Raw genomic sequence first — 20,551 nt, 5'->3', positions numbered from 1 at the left:
AGCAGTGGCCTCAAACACATCACCTTCGGGTTGAGATGGTGGATATATGTATCTATCAGGACCGGATGGCCTCAAAGACATCATCACAAGTTTTCACCCTAGAAAAATATCATCAATCGGTGTTAGAAGCACCAAAAAATTGGGCATCATATGCCCCGATAAAGGCTAGAGAGAAAAATCCCTAGTGAATGGTGGGAGAAAATCAGAGGCTGCATCCAACCACGGTGCTGTGAATGAAAGATGAGGCACAGGCTCCTACCAAGGAGTAACAAAAGGTCATACATGCCCACCGCGGTTTTCGATGGTGAACATAAAGTTGCTTTCATGTAATATGTCCCATGTAATTGTCTAGTACCATTGCAAGTCTATTTTTTCGGGAAAATGTTTCATAGGGGATATTATTGTAGTCTTGTCCTATACCTTTGTTCCAGATGACGTGATTCATTTGCTTTTGACACTTCTTCAACATGTCTAATCTGTTGGACTCGTTAATAAAATCATAGGAATCTCCCATCACAAAAAATAAAAAAATCATAGGAATCTCTATATTGTTTAAAAAAATAGTGGTCATAATATTTATACTCACTTCATGGTAAATATCTCTTCTTGCAAATAAAAAACACTAGATGTTTGATTTGCTTATGAATTACATGACCAAACGATATCAAACAAGCACTTGACCAATATAACAGCAGAAATTTACAGTAAACGTGTACATATATGCATGAAGCTCACATCACAACTATGACCTTTCCTGTGATGTGCCCGCTCATGCTCTTCTCCCACGCGTCCGCTGCCTTCTCGAATTGATGCCGTGAGTCGACAACCGTCTTGAGCTTCCCTTCCTTCACCAGCTCAAGCAGAAACCTCAGGTCCTCCTTCCCCATCGATTCAATCACGATGGACAACTTCTTCTTGGATAAAAACGTCAGGATTGATGCGACAAAGTTCCAAAAGTTGGAGGCTATGTCGACGACTCTGCCAGGGAAGTTGAGGGCCGGCTTGAATAAGGATGGCAATGGGTCGGTTTGGATCGGGTTGAACAATATCAAATCCATATACATATTCATGAAGACAATCTTTGCCCGCTCATGAAAATATCCACGGGCAAAAAATTGTGTCCATGTCCAAACCCGATGGATATCCATACCCATTGGATATCCATTGGGTCCTCTCGAGACATATAAATAAGACATAACACAATGTTAACATAAGCTCTTCCGTTCTTCACCTAGTGGCAGGCTAGGCTTCACTTATGGTAAACATCAACTTATGGTACATCAATGCCCACTTACAACCTAAGATCATTTAGTATTTTTCTAACAGATTAGAATGACAACTCATTTCAGAAGGAGATAAAAATAAGGGAAGGGGCGTTGCAGTATGTTACGGTGGGAATTGAATGTCAAATAATAAAAGTTACGGTGGGGATTGTGTGATTTCTTTTACATGTTTTAGATAACAGTGTAAAATTGCAGTGGGACATGTGACCGTGGGTAGGGATAGCAGATTTTTGCCCATTAAGTCATACTATCGGGTCGGGTTTGGGTATACCCACGGGTACAAGATTATATCCATGCCCTACCCACGAGCAATCGGGTCGGGTTTGGGCGCTGCCCGTGGACACAAAAGCATATCCAAACCCTATCCATTCGGGTCGGGTATCCATGGATATCCATGTCCATGGGTAAAATTGCCATCCTTAGGCTTGAAGGCCGACTACTTGCCATCAGTCGTGGTGTTCATGATGTAGTCGTACTTCTTGCCCGAAGAGTTGCTCAATGCCGCGCCTTGCGGTGTCTTGTAGTCCAGCACCTCGTCGGTGCCGATGTTCATCACAGCCTCCAGGTTGCGGGCACCGCAGGTGGCGGTGACGTTGTCGTTTCCGAGCTTGGCGAGCTGGACGGTGTACGTGCCCATGCTGCCCGATGCCGCCACTAGTAGAAAAAGGGCCATTTGTCCCGGTTCTAGAGGGCCTTTAGTCCCGGTTCTGGAACCGGGACTAAAGGGTCGTTACTAAAGCCCCCCCCCTTTAGTCCCGGTTCTTACACGAACCGGGACTAAAGGCCGTCCACGTGGCCGCTGTCTGGAGCTCCACCATTAGTCTCGGTTGGAAAGTTATTTTTACGGAAAAATATTGATTTTTTTTATTTTTAAAATTTTGAATTATTTTCCAATTTAATCTCTAATCACCCCTCATCACTGCTCAATTTAACCTCTAATCTCTAATCATCCCTCATCATTCCAAATCATCTAACCTCCTGGCCGGTCATCCATCCTCGTACTACTCCAGCCTGAGCACGCTTAACTTCCAAGTTCTATTCCCCCTCGTTTTCAAGTCTGCACTTGTTGTTTTCCTGACAATAGTAAGATGTCAATCCTATTAACCCTCAGTAGTTTAGCTTGAGCATGAAGTCACATGTTTCACTGTTTGAGTTTGAAACTATTACTCTAAAAAACAATAATTATTTAGTAACACTAATATTTCTTAAATAAGTAGTTTGACCATAGTTTGACCAAAATTCAAAAAATTGAAATAATTATTTAGTAACACTAATATTCTTGAATAATTATATAGTAACACTAATATTTCTTGAATAAGTAGTTTGACCACAGTTTCATCAGATTTGACCAAAATTCAAAAAAACTATAATAATTTTTTAGTAACACTAATATTCTTAATAACTATTTAGTAACACTAATACTTCTTGAATAAGTAGTTTGACCAAAGTTTGACCTGATTTAACAAAAATTGAAAAAAACTGAAATTTGAGCATAACTTTTTTCCTTTTAGAATTTGAGGATTCTAAAAATTTACAAACAGGCCATAGGCTGTCAAAATCGGATGCGGATTTTCGTGTTGAATATTTTGATATATTATATGTTTCTTCAACATCGTATGCAAAAGTTATAGCCGTTTTACTTTTTCATGACACTTTTTTGCAAAACATGTCCAAATTTAAGTTTTTAAATTTTCCTAACTAGTAGATGTAGTAATATAACTACATCTCGAAGGATTTTATTTTTTGAAGTTTTATCATTTTATTTTGCTTTTTACAAAACTGAAAAGGCGATCCACAAGGAGAGGGTAGAGTTTGAAAATGGGACCTTTAGTCCCAGTTTGAGACACGAACCGGGACTAAAGGGCATTGCACCCTTTAGTCCCGGTTCGTATCTCAGACACCAACCGGGACTAAAGGGCATCGCATCCTTTAGTCCCGGTTCGTGTCTCAAACTGGGACTAAAGGGCTCATTTGAACCGGGACTAATCCCTTTAGCCGCACGACCCGGGACCAATGCTCACATTAGTCCCGGTTCGTTACTGAACCGGAACTAATGGGCTTATCTGGCCCGAACGAAAGCCCTGTTTTCTACTAGTGTGCGGTGATCAGCATGTTGCTGCCGCGGCATGTGCCGTCGAACTCTGTGCCAATGGCCTTCAGGGCCTGCAGAGCAGTGATGCCAGCGATGGGCAGCCCTGCGGCATCCGCAGCGGATACTCCGGCGGGTCAGGTGACGATGATGCGCTCGGATGCTCCAACATACTCAGCGAGGCCACCAACTTTCTGTAATTAAACATCTTCTGTCATAAATGATGTGCATATAAATGAGACATAAACTAAATTGTTCAAATCATGGCTTTTCGAATTACCCCGAGGACTAATTTGGACACAACTTTGTCACCAATTTTCAACTCTTGAACCGCAGAACCAACCTCAACAATCTCTCCAGCGACGTCGGTTACTGTTTCATTAGCAGGCAGTGAAAGGAGTGTTTAGATTGGCATTGACAATAACAATATAGTATTCCCTCCATCCCATAATATAAAAGTGTTTTTGACCTCTTATATTATGGGACCGAGGGAGAACTATATACCCCGCAAACAAAACAATATACTACTTTTAAAAATACAATATACTACTCTATATACTAGTGTGTACATCTATGTTGAAAAGTCGGTCAACACTTTTAGATAATTGATCCTTGCTTTTATGTTGTTGTAATGTAATTTTAGCTTGTATAGACTTTTTTCTCTTCCTTCCCTGTTTTGTTTTGTTTTGAGTCTTCACTCTTGTATTTTTTTAAATTAATAAAAATAAGCCATAGAGTCCTGTTTTTTCCCTCAAAAATATATATAACATATACCTATCTTACGATATACTAAGCAAAGGTCGGATGTGCTAAATCTTTCACTTTATATTTTTTTACATATACTCTATCATTGCATATAATTGACCAGTTATGAATTTCTATCCGAAGCATTCCTTGCAAATTGCAATCAACTCCATGGGAAATATTGTCATCACAAAAGACAAAGCCTTGTGTACAAGAAATATGTTATGCGTGAGTACCTGGAATAAACGGAAATTTAGGAATAAAAGGACGGAGCAACCCTTTCTGGATCTTCCAATCCGCTGGATTTATGCTTGCTGCTTCAACTTTTATGAGAACTTCATCTTTCTTCGGTGAAGGAACTGGGATATCCACGTACTGAAGTAATATGCAAGATGCCCCTCTTTTTTAATGACATGCTCTTCTTCAATGAAGCAATCAGTAATCAAGCTCTTGTTGAAATTCTTCTGAAAGGCAGAAAGTTCACCTGGAGCAATATGCAAGATGCCCCTCTTTTGGAAAAACTGGACTGGTGTTTCACTTGTAAAGCCTGGACTCTCATGTTTCCTTCCACTCAAGCCATTCCTCTTGCCAAAATTACTTCAGAACACCTCCCTATTGTTATCCAAGTGGGCACCTGCATTCCTAAATCTCAGGTTTGAAAATTTGAAAATTCCTGGCTGAAGCACCCTCAATTCAAGGATGTAGTTAGGAATATTTGGGAGCAAGATATTCAAGAAGCTGATAGTGCTAAATGCATTGCTGTAAAATTCAAAAGGCTTAGGAAAGGTTTAAAGATCTGGGCCAAATCAATTTCAAACCTCAAAGAAATTATTCAGAACATCAACTACATGATCCTATTCTATGATGTCACTGAGGAATTGTAACATCCCAAATTTTCAATTTGGAATGTTATACATAGATCATTCTTGCATATCATATTTTTATTGAATTTTGTCCCGCGATCCTCAAAATCCTAAGCAACTCAAGGACCCTCGGAGAGAGTTGGGGATTTCCCCAGTTTTCAAATTTGATTTTTATCAAATTTTGAAATGAGGATTTTGGTTTTAATTATTTTTCTCTCCAAGAATATTTCATATTAAAATATATGAGAGGGGATAATATGACTTCTCCAAATAAATGAAATATGGGAGGAAAAATATTAAAATCAAATATTTGTTTTATTTGGGTGTTATTGCAATTTTGTTTGCATTAGAAAAAAAATTGCACGTTTTCAAAATTGCATTTTAGGGTCAAGAAAATGTTCATCTCGTTCTAAATATTTTACTTAGACGATGAAAATTTGTTTTAGCATTTTTAGAATTTTATTTTATTTTCTAGGATTTTCTTAGTTTCGGCGGAATTATTTAAAAAAATGCGCAGGGGCTAACTGGGCCAAAGCCCAGCCGCCGGCCGACCTCCCCCACGACACCGTCTCCCTCAGGAGACCGACGCCGCCACGCCTCCCCGGACCGGAGTCCGGCTAGGACTCCGCCCCGCCGCCCCTTTGCCCCCTCCCGAAGGCACCCCCTCCCCTTTATATACCCCACCCCGCCACCGCCACCACCACCCCACCCCGCCCAAGCCACACCGCCGCCGCTTGCCCGTGCCCCGGCACTACTGCTGTGCCGCGCCGCTGCCGCACCCCTGCACTGCTGCTGTGCCACGCCACTGCCGCGCCACCGCCGCCTCGCCCCACCGTCGCCGCGGCGTGTCGCCGGACCGAAGAGGTAGCCACCGTTTTTTTAAAGAAAACCAATCCGTTTTTTTAAGAAAACCCTACTTCGTTTTTTCGGTTCGCCGGTTTTTCCCGGTTTTTCTGTTTAGCGGACGTTCGTTCGGACGTTCGTTTTAATGAACGGTTTTCGCTCGTTAGTTATAGACAACGAATGCTCGTTCGTTAGCCTGTTCATCAGTTTTCTTTAATTGGATTTTTTTTCTGCGATTATTTCTGATCGCGATTTCTGATCCGATTTTCGTTCTAGTTTATCTTTTTGCTCGTTTATCGGAATCAGGCGATTCAAGCGCCTAGATCTTCGTCTCGGGATCCTCTTTCCGTTTAACCAACTTGAACAAGCTTTTGCTACTGTAAAATTTGACCTAGGTCCAGATTAGTAAACGGATCTTGTTTTCTTCGCCGTTTGAGTTTCGTTGCTCCGTTTGATTTGATTCTTTTTGCAAACCGAAGTTCTTAAGTTGAACTTTCTGGTTAGATCTTCTTATTTGACATGTACTCGTGTTTCTTTGCTTGATTGCTTATGTATGCTATTGTTTGTTTGCGATAGAATTCCCGGAGTGCGAAGCGTGTTATTTGGAGTCTCTAGGTTTCGTGGATCGTCAGCAAGGCAAGTAACACTTTGATCATACCCCTTTATCACCCAGTTTTATGCATTAGTTACAATCCTCAAACATTGCATGGTTAGGATGTCATTAACATGTGGGCTGGGAAGTAGTTGATGAGGTAGAACCTATTGCCCTGTTACATTCAAACCCTTGGGAGTTACTTATACGCGTTGCTTATATTGCTATGCTATGCTTGTAGACATGGTTTGGGTGAGTGAAATCCATGGCAGATGTGAGATTATTAATTAATGGTTCAACTTAAGGTGGCAACTTAAATACACATCTGGGTGGATTGAGGCACCTGGAGTACCCAGTGTTGCGTGTATTTTTGGAAATCTTGGAGTACCTGTGTGATTTTCCTATGGACCGCCACCCAGGCTCAAAGGGAACTGAGATGATTCATGCTAGAAACTTCCGTGTGCAGCCACAAGCTATTATGGGCTCTAGCATAGTTGAGTAAGTTACGTGAAGCTCTTCAAGAGGTGGATCAGCAGGTAATGGGTTGTAGGTTTGGTATGGTCTGCCCGGAGTAGAGAGTTAATGTTTCTGAAAGACTATGTCTCGGTCATCCATTTCTCAAACACCATATAGTGCGAGAAATCCAACAGAGGAAATCGAGTCTTGTGGGGAAAAGTGCGCAAACCTCTGCAGAGTGTACAAACTAATCATGGTTAGCCGTGTCCCCGGTTATGGACATCTTGAGTATCTAGTACTTGGAGTATCTTAAGTATCTCATCACTCTAAATTAATATTGTTGGGTTGTTAATTACCTTAATTGGAATTGAGTTGGAGGAACCTTCTCAATGATGTTTCAACTACCATGATAGTTAAATAAAATCTATTCCTTTGTTGTAGGGAAAAATTGGCTTTTCGCAAAAACTATAACCATAGAGCTTTCCACGAGCCAAATATGCATGTAGTGATAGTATTATACTGTACTTGCTCTACTTTGTTACCTTGCCAGCATATTCCATGTGTTGACCCGTTTTCGGGCTGCAACGTATTATGTTGCAGACTTTTCAGACGAGAAGTAAGGTTCGTTAGGTCGTTGCCGTGCAGCTCAGCTATGCCGTTGGAGTTGATGGACTCACTTTATCTTCCAAGCCTTCCGATGTTATCATATTAGATGGTCTTAAGCCATGTTTTATTGTAATAAGTTCTCTTTGGAGACATTCGATGTAATAAGTGTGTGATTGCTACTCTGTTATAAATCCTCGAGTACTGTGTGTGTCAGCATTACCGATCCAGGGATGACATTGAAGCACAGAGACTTGACCGTTTGAGGTCGGGTCGCTACAAGATGGTATCAGATAACACGCTGAGTGTAGGACACGACCACTAAGCTAAAGCCATAGATCACTATTCTCTTCTCATTTCTGACTCCTCTCCATTTTCCACTCTTTATGATGGCGGATGCAAGGAACAAGTTTGCACAACCGGATGAAGAAGAACCTTTTGGACGACACTTGAAAGAAGTCACTAGGTACCTGAACATAGGAATACCAAGCTTCACAGGGACTTAAAACTCCACTTTGCCAGAAGTGGAGCGATGGATGATTCAAGTTCCAGGAAGAACATTCATGCCAGTCACTAAACCCATAGAGTTTTCCTTTGATGCACCAACCTGGAGTCTAGGCAAGAGTATGATAGCTCACATCACCATGGGGCGCATTGGAGAAGTTTATCAAAGGAGCTTAAGGATACTATCTACCAGATTTTTGGGCGTCGAGACGAGCAATGGGAGATGATCAGCACCAGGAAGGATATATCAATTGCAGCTTTCATCCAGGAACTAAACCAGCACATTCGACGCCAGGAGAATCAGATGTGTGCAGGCATGATAGATCTGAAGAAGGCAATGGCTAGGATTACGGAACTTGAGGAAGAACTCAAGGCTACACGTGAAGATTATGAGGAGGAAATCGCCGTACTAGTGGATAAGAATGCCGACCTAACAATGAAGCTAGCAGTATTCCTGGGAGACCCCGCACCAGTAGAAGAAGACAAAGAACCCAAGGAGATTCACCCGGAGAACTACATCATCATCAACGACACCGACTCCGAGCTTAGCGATGATGACTTTGAAGACGAAGCTAGAGCAGTTATCATGGAGTCTTCGACCGATCAATATTTTTTAGTAGACCACCACATAAGTAGTAGTATTACACCATGTAAATAGAGTAGTCCGAGCACTATTGCGATAGTTCTAGACTGATTGTATGCCTTGCTTGATTGATTGAGTGAAATGATTGTGTTTGTCTCGTGTGCATATGGGTAGTGCTTTCTCATTAGACCTCATTCTATTCTAATCTCTCCCCTCTAAACCCATCAGATGCCTCCGAGACGTGACCCCGGATTTGCTTTCCCACTGGAGCTCACTCAGTTGATCCAGCAACAGAATACCCTGATGCAGTTGTTAGTTCAGAACCAAGGCAACAACAACAACAACAATCCACCACCACCACCAGTGGACAACTTAGCCCGTTTTCTGAGGTTGCAGCCACCGGTGTTTTCCAGTAGCACCGAGCCTATAGTAGCAGATGATTGGCTCCGCAGGATTGGAAGGGAGTTAACCACTGCAGGATGTACCGATGCTAAGAAGGTGCGTTTTGCCGCACATCAGTTGAATGGACCAGCAACCTCATGGTGGGAGAATTACACTGTCACCTACCCTATAGCCACGGTGACATGGGACCAGTTTCAGCAAGCCTTCCATATAGCTCATGTCTCAACTGGATCAATGAGTATGAAGAAGCGTGAGTTTCACAACTTACGCCAGGGGAACCGTACCGTGGCTCAGTACGCGGATGAGTTTAGCAAGTTATCTCGCTATGCCCCTGATGATGTGGCCACAGATGCCGCAAAGCAGGAGAAGTTTATGGAAGGGCTGAATGATGAGATGAGCATGCAGTTGATGGTGGCAACATTCGACGACTACCAGGAGTTGGTAGATAAGGCTCTTATGATTGAAGGGAAGCAGCAGCAGATTGAGAGCCGTAAGAGGAAGTATGGACAAGGGAGGTATAATTCGGGAGCTCAGCAAAAGCCTCGCCTAACCATGAACTCGGGAGGACTTGTTCATAACCATGGAGGCCACACCCATAATGGAGGAAGTAACCATAACCATACCGGCCCAAGGAATGGGAATGGGAATGGAGCAAGCAACAATCAGAACCACCCCAATCCAGCCACACCTGCGAAGAGAGACCTAAGCCACGTTACTTGTTTCAAGTGCGGGAAGACTGGACACTATGCCATGGAGTGCCCTGAAGGGAAGAATGGAAACAGAAATGGGAGCGTTGGGAAGAAGTCCAATCCATTCAACAAAGGACAAGTAAACCACGTTAACGTGGAGGAGGTTGAAGAGCAACTAGACGCGGTTATAGGTAAGTTTTTGGTTAAGTCATTTACCGCTCTTGTTCTTTTTGATACTGGTGCATCGCATTCATACATATGAAGGGAATTCGTGGATAAGTTTAAACTACCGACCCAAACCCTTAGGACCCATCTGTTAGTAAGTTCACCTGGAGCAGAGTATATGGCTAGTCGATGGTGCGACCAGATACCCCTAACCATTGGCAACCATGTTTTTTCGTCCGACCTAATTATCTTGGAGTCACAAGGATTGGATGTGATATTAGGAATGGACTAGATGTCAAAGTACGGAGGAAGCATTGACTGTGTTAGTAAGTCAGATTGTCTCACCACCCCGGAGGGAAAAAGGATCAAGTATATATCTAGGCATGCACCCAGAAGTAGCCAAGTAAATACCCTCACAGGAGTTGTTCAGGAGGAAGTGCCTGTAGTAAATGATTACCTGGATGTTTTCCCAGAGGAGTTACCAGGCATGCCACCGGATCGAGATATCGAGTCTTTGATAGAGCTATTGCCAGGCACAGGGCCAATATCCAAGAGACCCTATCGGATGCCCGCGAATGATCTAGAGGAGATTAAGAAATAGATCAAGGAGTTATTGGAGAAAGGTTACATTCAATAGAGTTCATCACCATGGGGAGCCCCAGTGCTTTTGGTTGAGAAGAAGAATAAGTCCCTAAGAATGGTTGTTGATTATCGAGCCTTGAATGAAGTGACGATCAAGAACAAGTACCCATGGACGATGATCAATGATCTGTTTGACCAGCTGCAAGGAGCTAAGGTGTTTTCGAAGATCGATCTACGATCAGGATTTCACCAGCTGAAGATACGGGAGAAGGATATAGCAAAGACAACATTCACCACACGGTACAGGTTATACGAATATACGGTCATGCTGTTTGGACTGACTAATGCCCCTGCCTATTTCATGAGCATGATGAACAAGGTGTTCATGAAATATTTGGATAAGTTTGTTGTGGTGTTCATTGATGATATAATGGTATATTCGAAGAATGAAGAGGAACACAAGGAGCATTTGCGTTTAGTTCTCGAGAAACTCAGGGAACATTAGTTGTATGCCAAGTACAGCCAATGCGAGTTTTGGTTGAAGGAAGTCGGATTCCTTGGACATGTTATATTAGGAGAAGGTATGCTACCTCTTGAGCTTGCGTTGGTTTTCCCCGAAGAGGAAGGGATGATTGTAACACCCTCGATGCGACTATATCTCCCACGTGTCGAGGCACGACTTAGAGGCATAATCGCATTGAAGGCATATGTCGCAAGTTAGGCAATCTTCACAACATCCCAAGTAATATAAATCATAAAGGGGAGATAACATAGTTGGCTTACACTCGCCACGTCAATCAAGTACATAAATAACATTACATCATCCAAACACTCATGGCCCGACTACGGCGCCAAAATAAAATATAACCCAACATGCGATACGGTCCCAATCACCCCCAACTGGGCACCACTACTGATCATCAGGAAAGGAAACATAGTAACGTTGAGAGTCTTTGTCGAACTCCCACTTGAGCTCAAGCGCGTCACCTGGAGCGGAATCATCAGGCCCTGCATCTGGTGTAATAGTAATCTGTGAGCCACAGGGACTCAGCAATCTCGCACCCTCGCGATCAAGACTATTTAAACTTATAGGTAAGGCAAGGTAAAATATGAGTGGAGCTGCAGCAAGCGACTAGCAAGTATGGTGGCTAACTTATTCGCAAAACAGGGCGAGAAGAGGAGGCAAAGCACGAGCGCGAAACTAGAGAACAACCTGCGCAAACATTACTCCAACACCGTGTCCGCTTCCCGGACTTCGCCGAGAAGAGGCCATCACGGTAACACACTCAGTTGATTCATTTTAATAAGTTAAGGTTCAAGTTATCTACAACCGGACATTAACAAATTCCCATCTGCCCATAACCGCGGGCACGGCTTTCGAAAGTTCAAATCCCTACAGGGGAGTCCCAACTTAGCCCATGACAAGCTCTCACGGTCAACGAAGGAATAGACCTCCTCCCAAGACGTTTCGATCAGACTCGGTATCTCGGTTCTTCAAGACACTTCGACAGGTTAAAACAAGACCAGCAACACCGCCCGAATGTGCCGACAAATCCCGATAGGAGCTGCACATATCTCGTTCTCAGGGCACACCCAGATGAGACATCCTACGAGTAAAACCAACCCTCAAGTTGCCCCGAGGTGGCCCCGCAGTCTACTCGGTCGGACCAACACTCAGAGGAGCACTGGCCCGGGGGGTTAAATAAGATGACCCTCGGGATCCGGAAACCCAAGGGAAAAAGAGGCTAGGTGGTGAATGGTAAAACCAAGGTTGGGCATTGCTAGAAAAGCTTTAATCAAGGCGAACTATCAAGGGGTTCCCATTATAACCCAACCGCGTAAGGAACGCAAAATCCGGGAACATAACACCGATATAACGGAAACTAGGGCGGCAAGAGTGGAACAAAACACTAGGCGAGAGGCCGAGCCTTCCACACTTTACCAAGTATATAGATGCATTAAGAAAACATGGCAATATAATGATATCCCAACAAGTAAATAAATGTTCCAACAAGGAACGACCTTCAATCTTCACCTGCAACTAGCAACGCTATAAGAGGGGCTGAGCAAAGCGGTAACATAGCCAATCAACGGTTTGCTAGGACATGGTGGGTTAGAGGTTTGACATGGCAATTTGGGAGGCTTGAAAGCAAGTGGTAGGCATCGTAGCATTGGCATAGCAAAAGAGCGAGCAAACTAGCATAGCAAAGATAGTAGTGATTTCGAGGGTATGATCATCTTGCCTGCACAGTTGTCAGAGTTGACTGGATCCTCGAAAGCAAACTCAACGGGCTCCTCGTTAGCGAACTCGTCTCCCGGCTCTACCCAAACAAGACAAACAAGCAACAAGGACATAATCAACCACGTGCAAGGACCAAACACTATGGTCCAAAGATGATATGCTATGCGGAATGTATATGCAAGATGTGACAGGGAATGCATGAACCTGGCCTCAAATTGGAAATCCAAGTGTGCCACTGGAAAGATGAGATGAAATCGCTTGAAAACGATATAAAGAACGCCGGAATCGGAGTTACGGTTTGGAAATGGCAAGTGATTCAAATATGGCACCGGCCTGCGATTTACAGTAAGTAGCCATCTAAATGCGATGAGATGAACATGCTACAGCACCCAAAGATGACAACAAAATACATGGCAGGGATGCATTCAAGATTCTTAACAAAAGTCTAGCACTGAGCTACGGCCAATTCATCCATTAACAGGTTCAAACAAGCATGGCAAAAATGCATATGACAAACAGATCTCAGACTTAGTGAAATCAACACTTGTCTGAAATTTCAGATCAGGTAGCACTCTTCGGAGCAACAAAACTACATGCTGCAGGACCTCAATATGGCAAAGTAAAGCATGGCATGGAGCTACTCAAAGAGCTTAACAAAAGTCCCTTAGTGACCTTGAGCCAAAAGGGATCAGAAAATACAATTGAAAGCATGTGAACATAGCAAAAACATAATCAATTTTCAGACTTTGTGAAAACTGGAGCATGCTGAAATATAACTCAAGTAGGCATGTTTACGAGCTCGATGCACTCACCACGGAGCAAGTCATGACAAGACAAGCATACATCCATCAAGAAGGCACAAAATTCAAGCTAGACATGGCAAGAACAATAACATAGCATGCACGGATCAACTACAACATCATCGGCAAAATTGCAAACAAGTTGACAATCTGCCCAGATTCACAAAGTAGCTAAAGTAGAGCTCGATTGACTCAAGCTAGGGTGCTCCATAATTGCAAATAAAGACATGGATGGATAGAGCACTACAAGATTAACAAAAATCATTACTGATCATCCTCAAAAGAGGCACGGATCACTAGGAAACAACATGAACATATGGCCATATGAGATAAACTGTTCTAGGACTTAGTGGAAATGTAAGTCCCTGAAAACAGAATTACTAAGTGCACCACTTTGCAAGCTTGCACCAGACACCACACACATCACAAAATACATGGGTTGCACCTCTGGAAAGATGACAAAACCCTTAACAAAACATATGTAGAGCATCAGGGCATATCATGCACACATTAATCATGGCAAAAATGACAAAAACCTAAAAGGAGTAGCAGATCTGACAATTAACTCAAGTAGCACTCTTCTAACAGCATTTCGGGCATCAAGATGAACTCAAATGAAAATGATACAATGGAATGAAATGATGTACTCTCTGAGATGGACATTTTCATATGCTATATGCCCAAATCGGAGCTACAGATGCAAAGTTACGAGGCTATGAACAGGAGCACTTGGATTAGGGTTCCGGGCAAAAAGTCAACCCGAGACAAATCCGGATCTGAGATCTGCACGCTTTACGAGGATCGCCGGGGTTCTTGCCGGAGTTCATCGCCGGACTTGGCGAGGGGAGGCACGCCGGCCGGACTCGGCAAGAAGACGAGGAGGACGACGGAGGGCGGCGGCGGCGGAGCACAGCGCGGCGGAGGCGGCGACGCGGCGGCCGGCGAGGCAGTGCGGCGGGCGAGGCGGCGCGGCGATGGTGCGGCGGCGGAGCGGCGGAGGCAGCGGCGCGCGCCGGCCGGGCGGGGCCGGGCGGCGCCTCGGGCGCGAGGAGGCGGGGCGAGGGAGCGGGCTCCGACGGGCCGCGCGACGCGGGGGCGAGGGGCTGCCACTTGGCGCCTGGTGGCTGGCTGCGGCGACTTTGTCCAGCACCGGCGGACACGTCCGGCGCGCGGATGACGAAAGGGCTAGGGTTAGGGTAGGAGAAGACCCGGAATTTCGTGGAGGGATCTATTTATAGGCATAGAGGGAGCTAGGAGAGTCCAAATGAGGTGCGGTTTTCGGCCACGCGATCGTGATCGAACGATCTAGATGATGGAGCAGGCTTAGGTGGGGTTTGGGCCAAATTGGAGGGGTGTTGGGCTGCAACACACATGAGGCCTTTACGGTCCCTCGGTTAACCGTTGGAGTATCAAACGAAGTCCAAATGGTACGAAACTTGACAGGCGGTCTACCGGTAGTAAAGCAAGGCCGCTTGGCAAGTCTCGGTCCAATCCGGAAATGTTTAGTCCCCACACACGAAAGAAAACTAGAAATGACCACCGGAGGAGAACAAAGCGCCGGAATGCAAAACGGACAACGGGGAAAATGTTCGAATGCATGGGATGAACACGTATGGAAATGCAATGCACATGATGGCATGATATGAGATGCATGACAATGATAACAACACACGGAGACAAAGACCCGAACCCGAGAAAATAAATTAACTTAACGCCGAAACGGCAAGAGTTGGAGTACAAATTGGGAAAGTTACATCTGGGGTGTTACAACACTCCACCACTACGAAAGGATCTCGTCCCGAGATCTAGGACTGAAAGAACGCCGGGTACTCAGAACGGAGGTGATCCTCGCGTTCCCAAGTAGCTTCACGGTCGGAATGGTGTGACCACTTGACTTTGAGAAATTTGATTGACTTGTTGCGAGTCTTGCGTTCAGTCTCTTCAAGAATAGCAACTGGGTGCTCACGATAAGAGAGATCTTCTTGGAGCTCAATGTCCTTGAAGTTGACGGTGCGGTCAGGAGTCTTGAAGCACTTTCAGAGCTGAGAGACATGGAACACGTCATGAACATTTGCAAAGTTTGAAGGAAGCTCGAGTTGATAGGCGAGGTCGCCTCTCTTACTGACAATCTTGAAAGGTCCCACGTACCTGGGGGCAAGCTTCCCTTTGATACCGAAGCGACGAGTACCTTTCATAGGAGAGACGCGGAGGTAAACATGATCTCCGATCTCGAAAGCCAAATCACGGTGCTTACTATCATAGTAGCTCTTCTGGCGGGATTGGGCTTCTTTGAGGTTATCACGAATGACTTTGCACATTTCCTCTGCCTCTGTGATTAAGTCATTACCCAAAAGCTGACGTTCACCGGTTTCAGACCAGTTGAGAGGGGTACGGCACTTCCTGCCATACAGAATTTCAAATGGGGCCTTACCCGAACTTGCTTGAAAACTGTTGTTGTAGGAGAATTCAGCATAAGGAAGACAATCCTCCCACTTAATGCCGAAGGAGATCACACAAGCCCTGAGCATATCTTCAAGAATCTGGTTGACACGCTCGACTTGACCGCTAGTTTGAGGATGGAAAGCTGTGCTGAAGCGGATGTTGGTGCCCATGGCCTTCTGAAAAGAATCCCAAAACTTCGAGGTAAAGATGCTGCCACGGTCTGAAGAGATCACTTGAGGAATACCGTGCAGAGAGACAATCCGAGAGGTATAGAGTTCCGCCAATTGAGCTGCAGTGATCGACTCTTTGATAGGCAGAAAGTGAGCCACTTTGGTGAGTTTGTCGATGACAACGAATATAGCATCATTGCCACGCTTGGACTTTGGAAACCCAGTCATGAAGTCCATTTCAATGTGGTCAAACTTCCATTCTGGAATGGCAAGAGGTTGGAGGAGACATGCTGGCCTTTGGTGTTCTGCCTTCACTCTTCTGCAGACATCACATTCATTCACGAATTGAGCAATCTCGCGCTTCATTCGAGTCCACCAATAAGCCTGCTTGAGGTCCTGATACATCTTCGTGCTCCCAGGGTGGATGGAGAGGAGAGAATTGTGAGCCTCATTCATAATCACTTTACGAAGGTCACCTTTGGGTACAACAATACGATCCTCGAAGAAGAGAGTGTCCTTGTCATCAAGGCGGTAGCACTTGTACTTGGGCTGACTCTTGGCAATCCCAATCTTCACCTTTTTCACCATAGCATCAAGAAGCTGGGCTTGGCGAATCTGGTCTTCCAAGGTAGGAGAGACTTGAAGGTTGGTGAGGAAACCTTGAGGAACAACTTGCAGATTTAGTTTGCGGAAAGCTTCACAAAGCTCGGGTTGATAAGGCTTGAGAAACAGACTGTTGTAGTAAGCTTTCCTGCTCAATGCGTCAGCAATCACATTGGCCTTGCCTGGAGTATACTCAATACTCGGATTATATTCTTGAATCATTTCGACCCATCGAGTTTGCCTGAGGTTGAGATTAGGCTGAGTAAAGATGTACTTGAGACTCTTGTGATCAGTGAAAATGTCCACTTTTCTTCCCAATAGAAGATGTCTCCAAGTCAAAAGAGCATGCACAACTGCCGCCAACTCGAGATCATGAGTGGGGTAGTTCTTCTCATTAAGCTTCAACTGGTGAGAGGTATAAGCAACAACTTTCTTCTCTTGCATCAATACTGCGCCAAGACCTAGGAGAGAGGCATCACAAAAGACCTCGTACAGCTTGGATTCATCAGGCGGAGTCAGAACTGGAGCAGTGATCAATTTCTCTTTCAAAGTGTTGAAAGCAATGTCACACACCGGAGACCAAACGTACTTGACGTGCTTCTGGAGAAGATTAGAGAGAGGCTTCGCGATCTTAGAAAAGTTTTCAATGAATCTTCGGCAATAGCTTGCGAGACCGAGGAAGCTACGGAGTTGCTTCACGTTCTGAGGAGGTTCCCAATTCATAATTGCAAACACCTTCTCAGGATTCACGGCAATTCCCTTGGCAGAGATGATATGACCAAGATAAAGAACCTCATCGAGCCAAAATTCACACTTGGAGAACTTGGCGTAGAACTTGTGTTCCCTGAGCTTATCAAGAACCAAACGCAAGTGCTTGGCATGATCTTCCTTGTTCTTCGAGAAAACTAGAATGTCGTCGAGATAGACCAAAATGAAGTCATTGGTATAGGCGTTGAAGATGAAGTTCATCATGCGAGAGAACGTCGGAGGAGCGTTGACGAGACCAAAAGACATGACAGTGTATTCATATGAACCAAAGCTTGTCCTGAAAGCCGTCTTGGGAATATCTTGCTGACGGATTCGAATCTGATGATAACCCATATGGAGATCAAGCTTGGAGAATACTTGGGCACCTTTGAGTTGTTCGAACAGCTCGTTGATATTGGGAAGTGGGTATTTGTTCTTGATGGTCTTCTTGTTCACTGGACGGTAATCAACACAAAGTTGGTCCGTTCCATCCTTCTTCTTCACAAAAAGAACACCACAACCCCACGGAGAAGAACTAGGCCGGATGAGACCCATTTTCTCTTGAATATCGAGTTGCTTCTTCAGCTCCTTCAAATCTTCCGGTCCGAGCTTGTAAGGACGTTTGCACACAGGTTCCGTGCCAGGCTCAAGATCAATAACGAATTCAACTGGCCGGTGCGGAGGCATTCCTGGAAGCTCTTCTGTAAAGATGTCTTGATATTCGTAAACGACTGGAATTTGTGAGATAGCATCCAATTCACCCTTCTCATTGAGAGAAAACAGACGGATGGTATCATCACGAGCGGAAAAGACAATTACATCCTCAGACGAATGAGTCAATTGAATCTGCCTGGCAGCACAATCAAGATGCGCCTTGTGCTTAGAAAGCCAATCCATTCCGAGAATAAGATCAATATCCGAGTTACCAAGAACCACCGGAGAAGAGAGAAACTTGTAGTCGCCCAATGTGATAGAGATATCGGGAGCAACCAAACTAGAAGTCAAAAGCTTGTCGGGAGAAACAACATGCATGACTTTGGGCATGCTCTGGGTATCAACATTGTGCTTCGATGCAAAAGGACATGACAAAAAGGAATGCGATGTACCAGTGTCAAAAAGAACTTTTGCAGGAACGTCATTAACAGGAAGGTTACCCATGATCACATCTGACGAGTCCTCTGCCTGAGCTGCATTCATCAAGTTGACCTTGGCGTGCTTGGGGTTATGCTTGACCACAGCTGTACTTACCGATCTGACAGGAGGAGGAGGAGGAAGACGCCTTTGATTGAAACACTTGTTGGCACAGTGACCCTTCTGTTGGCACTTGTTGCACGTGACCTCTGAAAGCGGATGGTGATAAGGAGCACTCGATCTTGGAGCTTGAGACGAAGTTTTGTTCTGAAAGCCGGGGTTGGGGGGGTGGGAAGATCCACTGCCACCTTTGCTCTTCTGCTGATACGGCTGACGGAACGAAGGAGGAGGAAGCCAATACTTCTGCTGCTTGGCCACTTGAGTAGAGGAAGAAGGAGTAGCATCTCTGACTCGCTTCTTGGAAGCATCACATCTCAATTGAGCAGCCTCTTGCTTCAATGCCATGTTGTAGAACTCATCGTACCTCAAGGGCTCAAAGAGAACAAGAGCTAGCTGAATTTCTTCTCTGAGACCACCTCTGAACTGGTATATCATGCTCTTCTCATCAGGGACGTCCTGCTTGGCAAAGCGGGCGAGCTTCTGAAACAACTTGTTGTAGTCATAGACAGACAAAGAGCCTTGCTTCAGGTTGTGGAATTCCTCACGCTTGCTTTCAACCACGCTCTGGGGAATATGATGAGCCCTGAAATCTTGATGGAAATCATCCCAAGTGATAACACGTCCTCCTCTGGAATCCTTGTACTGCTGGAACCATTCTGCAGCTTGATCTTTGAGTTGGAAGGAAGCGAACTTGACAAAGTCCTCAGGCCTGACGTTACTACACTCGAAATGCTTGCACAGATCCACTAGCCAATCGTCAGCATCGGTTGCCTCAACACAATTGCTGAAAGTCTTTGGCCCGTTAGCAAGGAACTGGTTGAGTGTAGCAAAGTGATTCTGATTGTTGCCATGGTTCCCTTGGTTGCCTTGATTGCGCTCTTGGAGAATTTGCATGATCAACTGTGTGTTTGCATTGGTTGCGGCCATCACAGCTTGCCATGCCTCTAGAGGAGGTGGAGGTGGAGGCAGATCAGGATTCGGAGTCGTGCGCGTTGGAGGAGCCATCCTGAAGAGGTTGACATCCATTAGCACATTGACAGACAAATATTGAAGCTGAATCCAACGGAATGAAAATTGCAACATATAGTCTTCACATCTGAACAAAATGAACGAATGCATTCCTCTTGAAATGGTCACATATCCATAAATTGAGAAGCCACTTACAATTAAGGTAGAGAAATAAATCAACAAGGTACGGATCAAGAACGAATAATCGGTAAGAAATCCCAATCACAAACCAATATCCGTGGAAGAAGAACTAGAGCTACAAGAATTCCCACTTATGAAACTCCCGAACCTTTCCGGTTATGCAATCAGGTGTTGGGGATACAGGGGAAGCATAATATCTCACCCAAACTATTAAATCCTACATCCAGCTGTATCCATCCTTCAACACATAACTAAGAAACCTTCGGAAACCATCTACCTCAACCTTCGAAAAGCATCCGTTATACAAGTTATGGCGATACTCCCTAACTCCCGCCCCAGTACTGGGTGGCGTCAAGGTTATCTCACCAACGAACTGCATAAAAGAGATTTTCAATGTCGGCATACTAAACTCAGATATTCCAGAACTGCAATGATAAAATTATGATGACAACACCTCAGAGCTCAACTCCCCGGGACACTTCCACAAAACCCCTGACAGGAGGCACCAAGACAATGTTCTCATCATAAAACCATCGGAACGATTCCAAGATACCCGCGTGATCCTAAAATTTTTTTTTAGTGAAATTTGAGAAGAGAATAGTCAAAACTCTACGTCAGGATGCCTTACCAGAGCGATGAGGAGACTGGGAAGTAAAAACAATTCGTAAACTCTCCGATATATAATTCCTAAATGACTCAAAACATTTTTCTAGACACAACTCGGCCGCTAATAACGATCAAGCAATGGG

General features: G+C 44.6%; 1 pseudogene; it reads right to left on the bottom strand.

The window, feature by feature from the left end:
* Positions 1-731: 731 nt before the first annotated feature.
* LOC125541627 overlaps positions 732-20,551 on the bottom strand; it is a 54,882-nt pseudogene continuing 35,062 nt past the window's right edge.

The sequence above is a fragment of the Triticum urartu genome, chromosome 2 (assembly GCF_003073215.2).
Source record: "Triticum urartu cultivar G1812 chromosome 2, Tu2.1, whole genome shotgun sequence".
In the NCBI taxonomy this organism is placed as follows: Eukaryota; Viridiplantae; Streptophyta; class Magnoliopsida; order Poales; family Poaceae; genus Triticum; species Triticum urartu.
The sequence above is the reverse complement of the archived record's forward strand: the minus strand, read 5'-3'. Positions and strand labels throughout refer to the sequence as shown.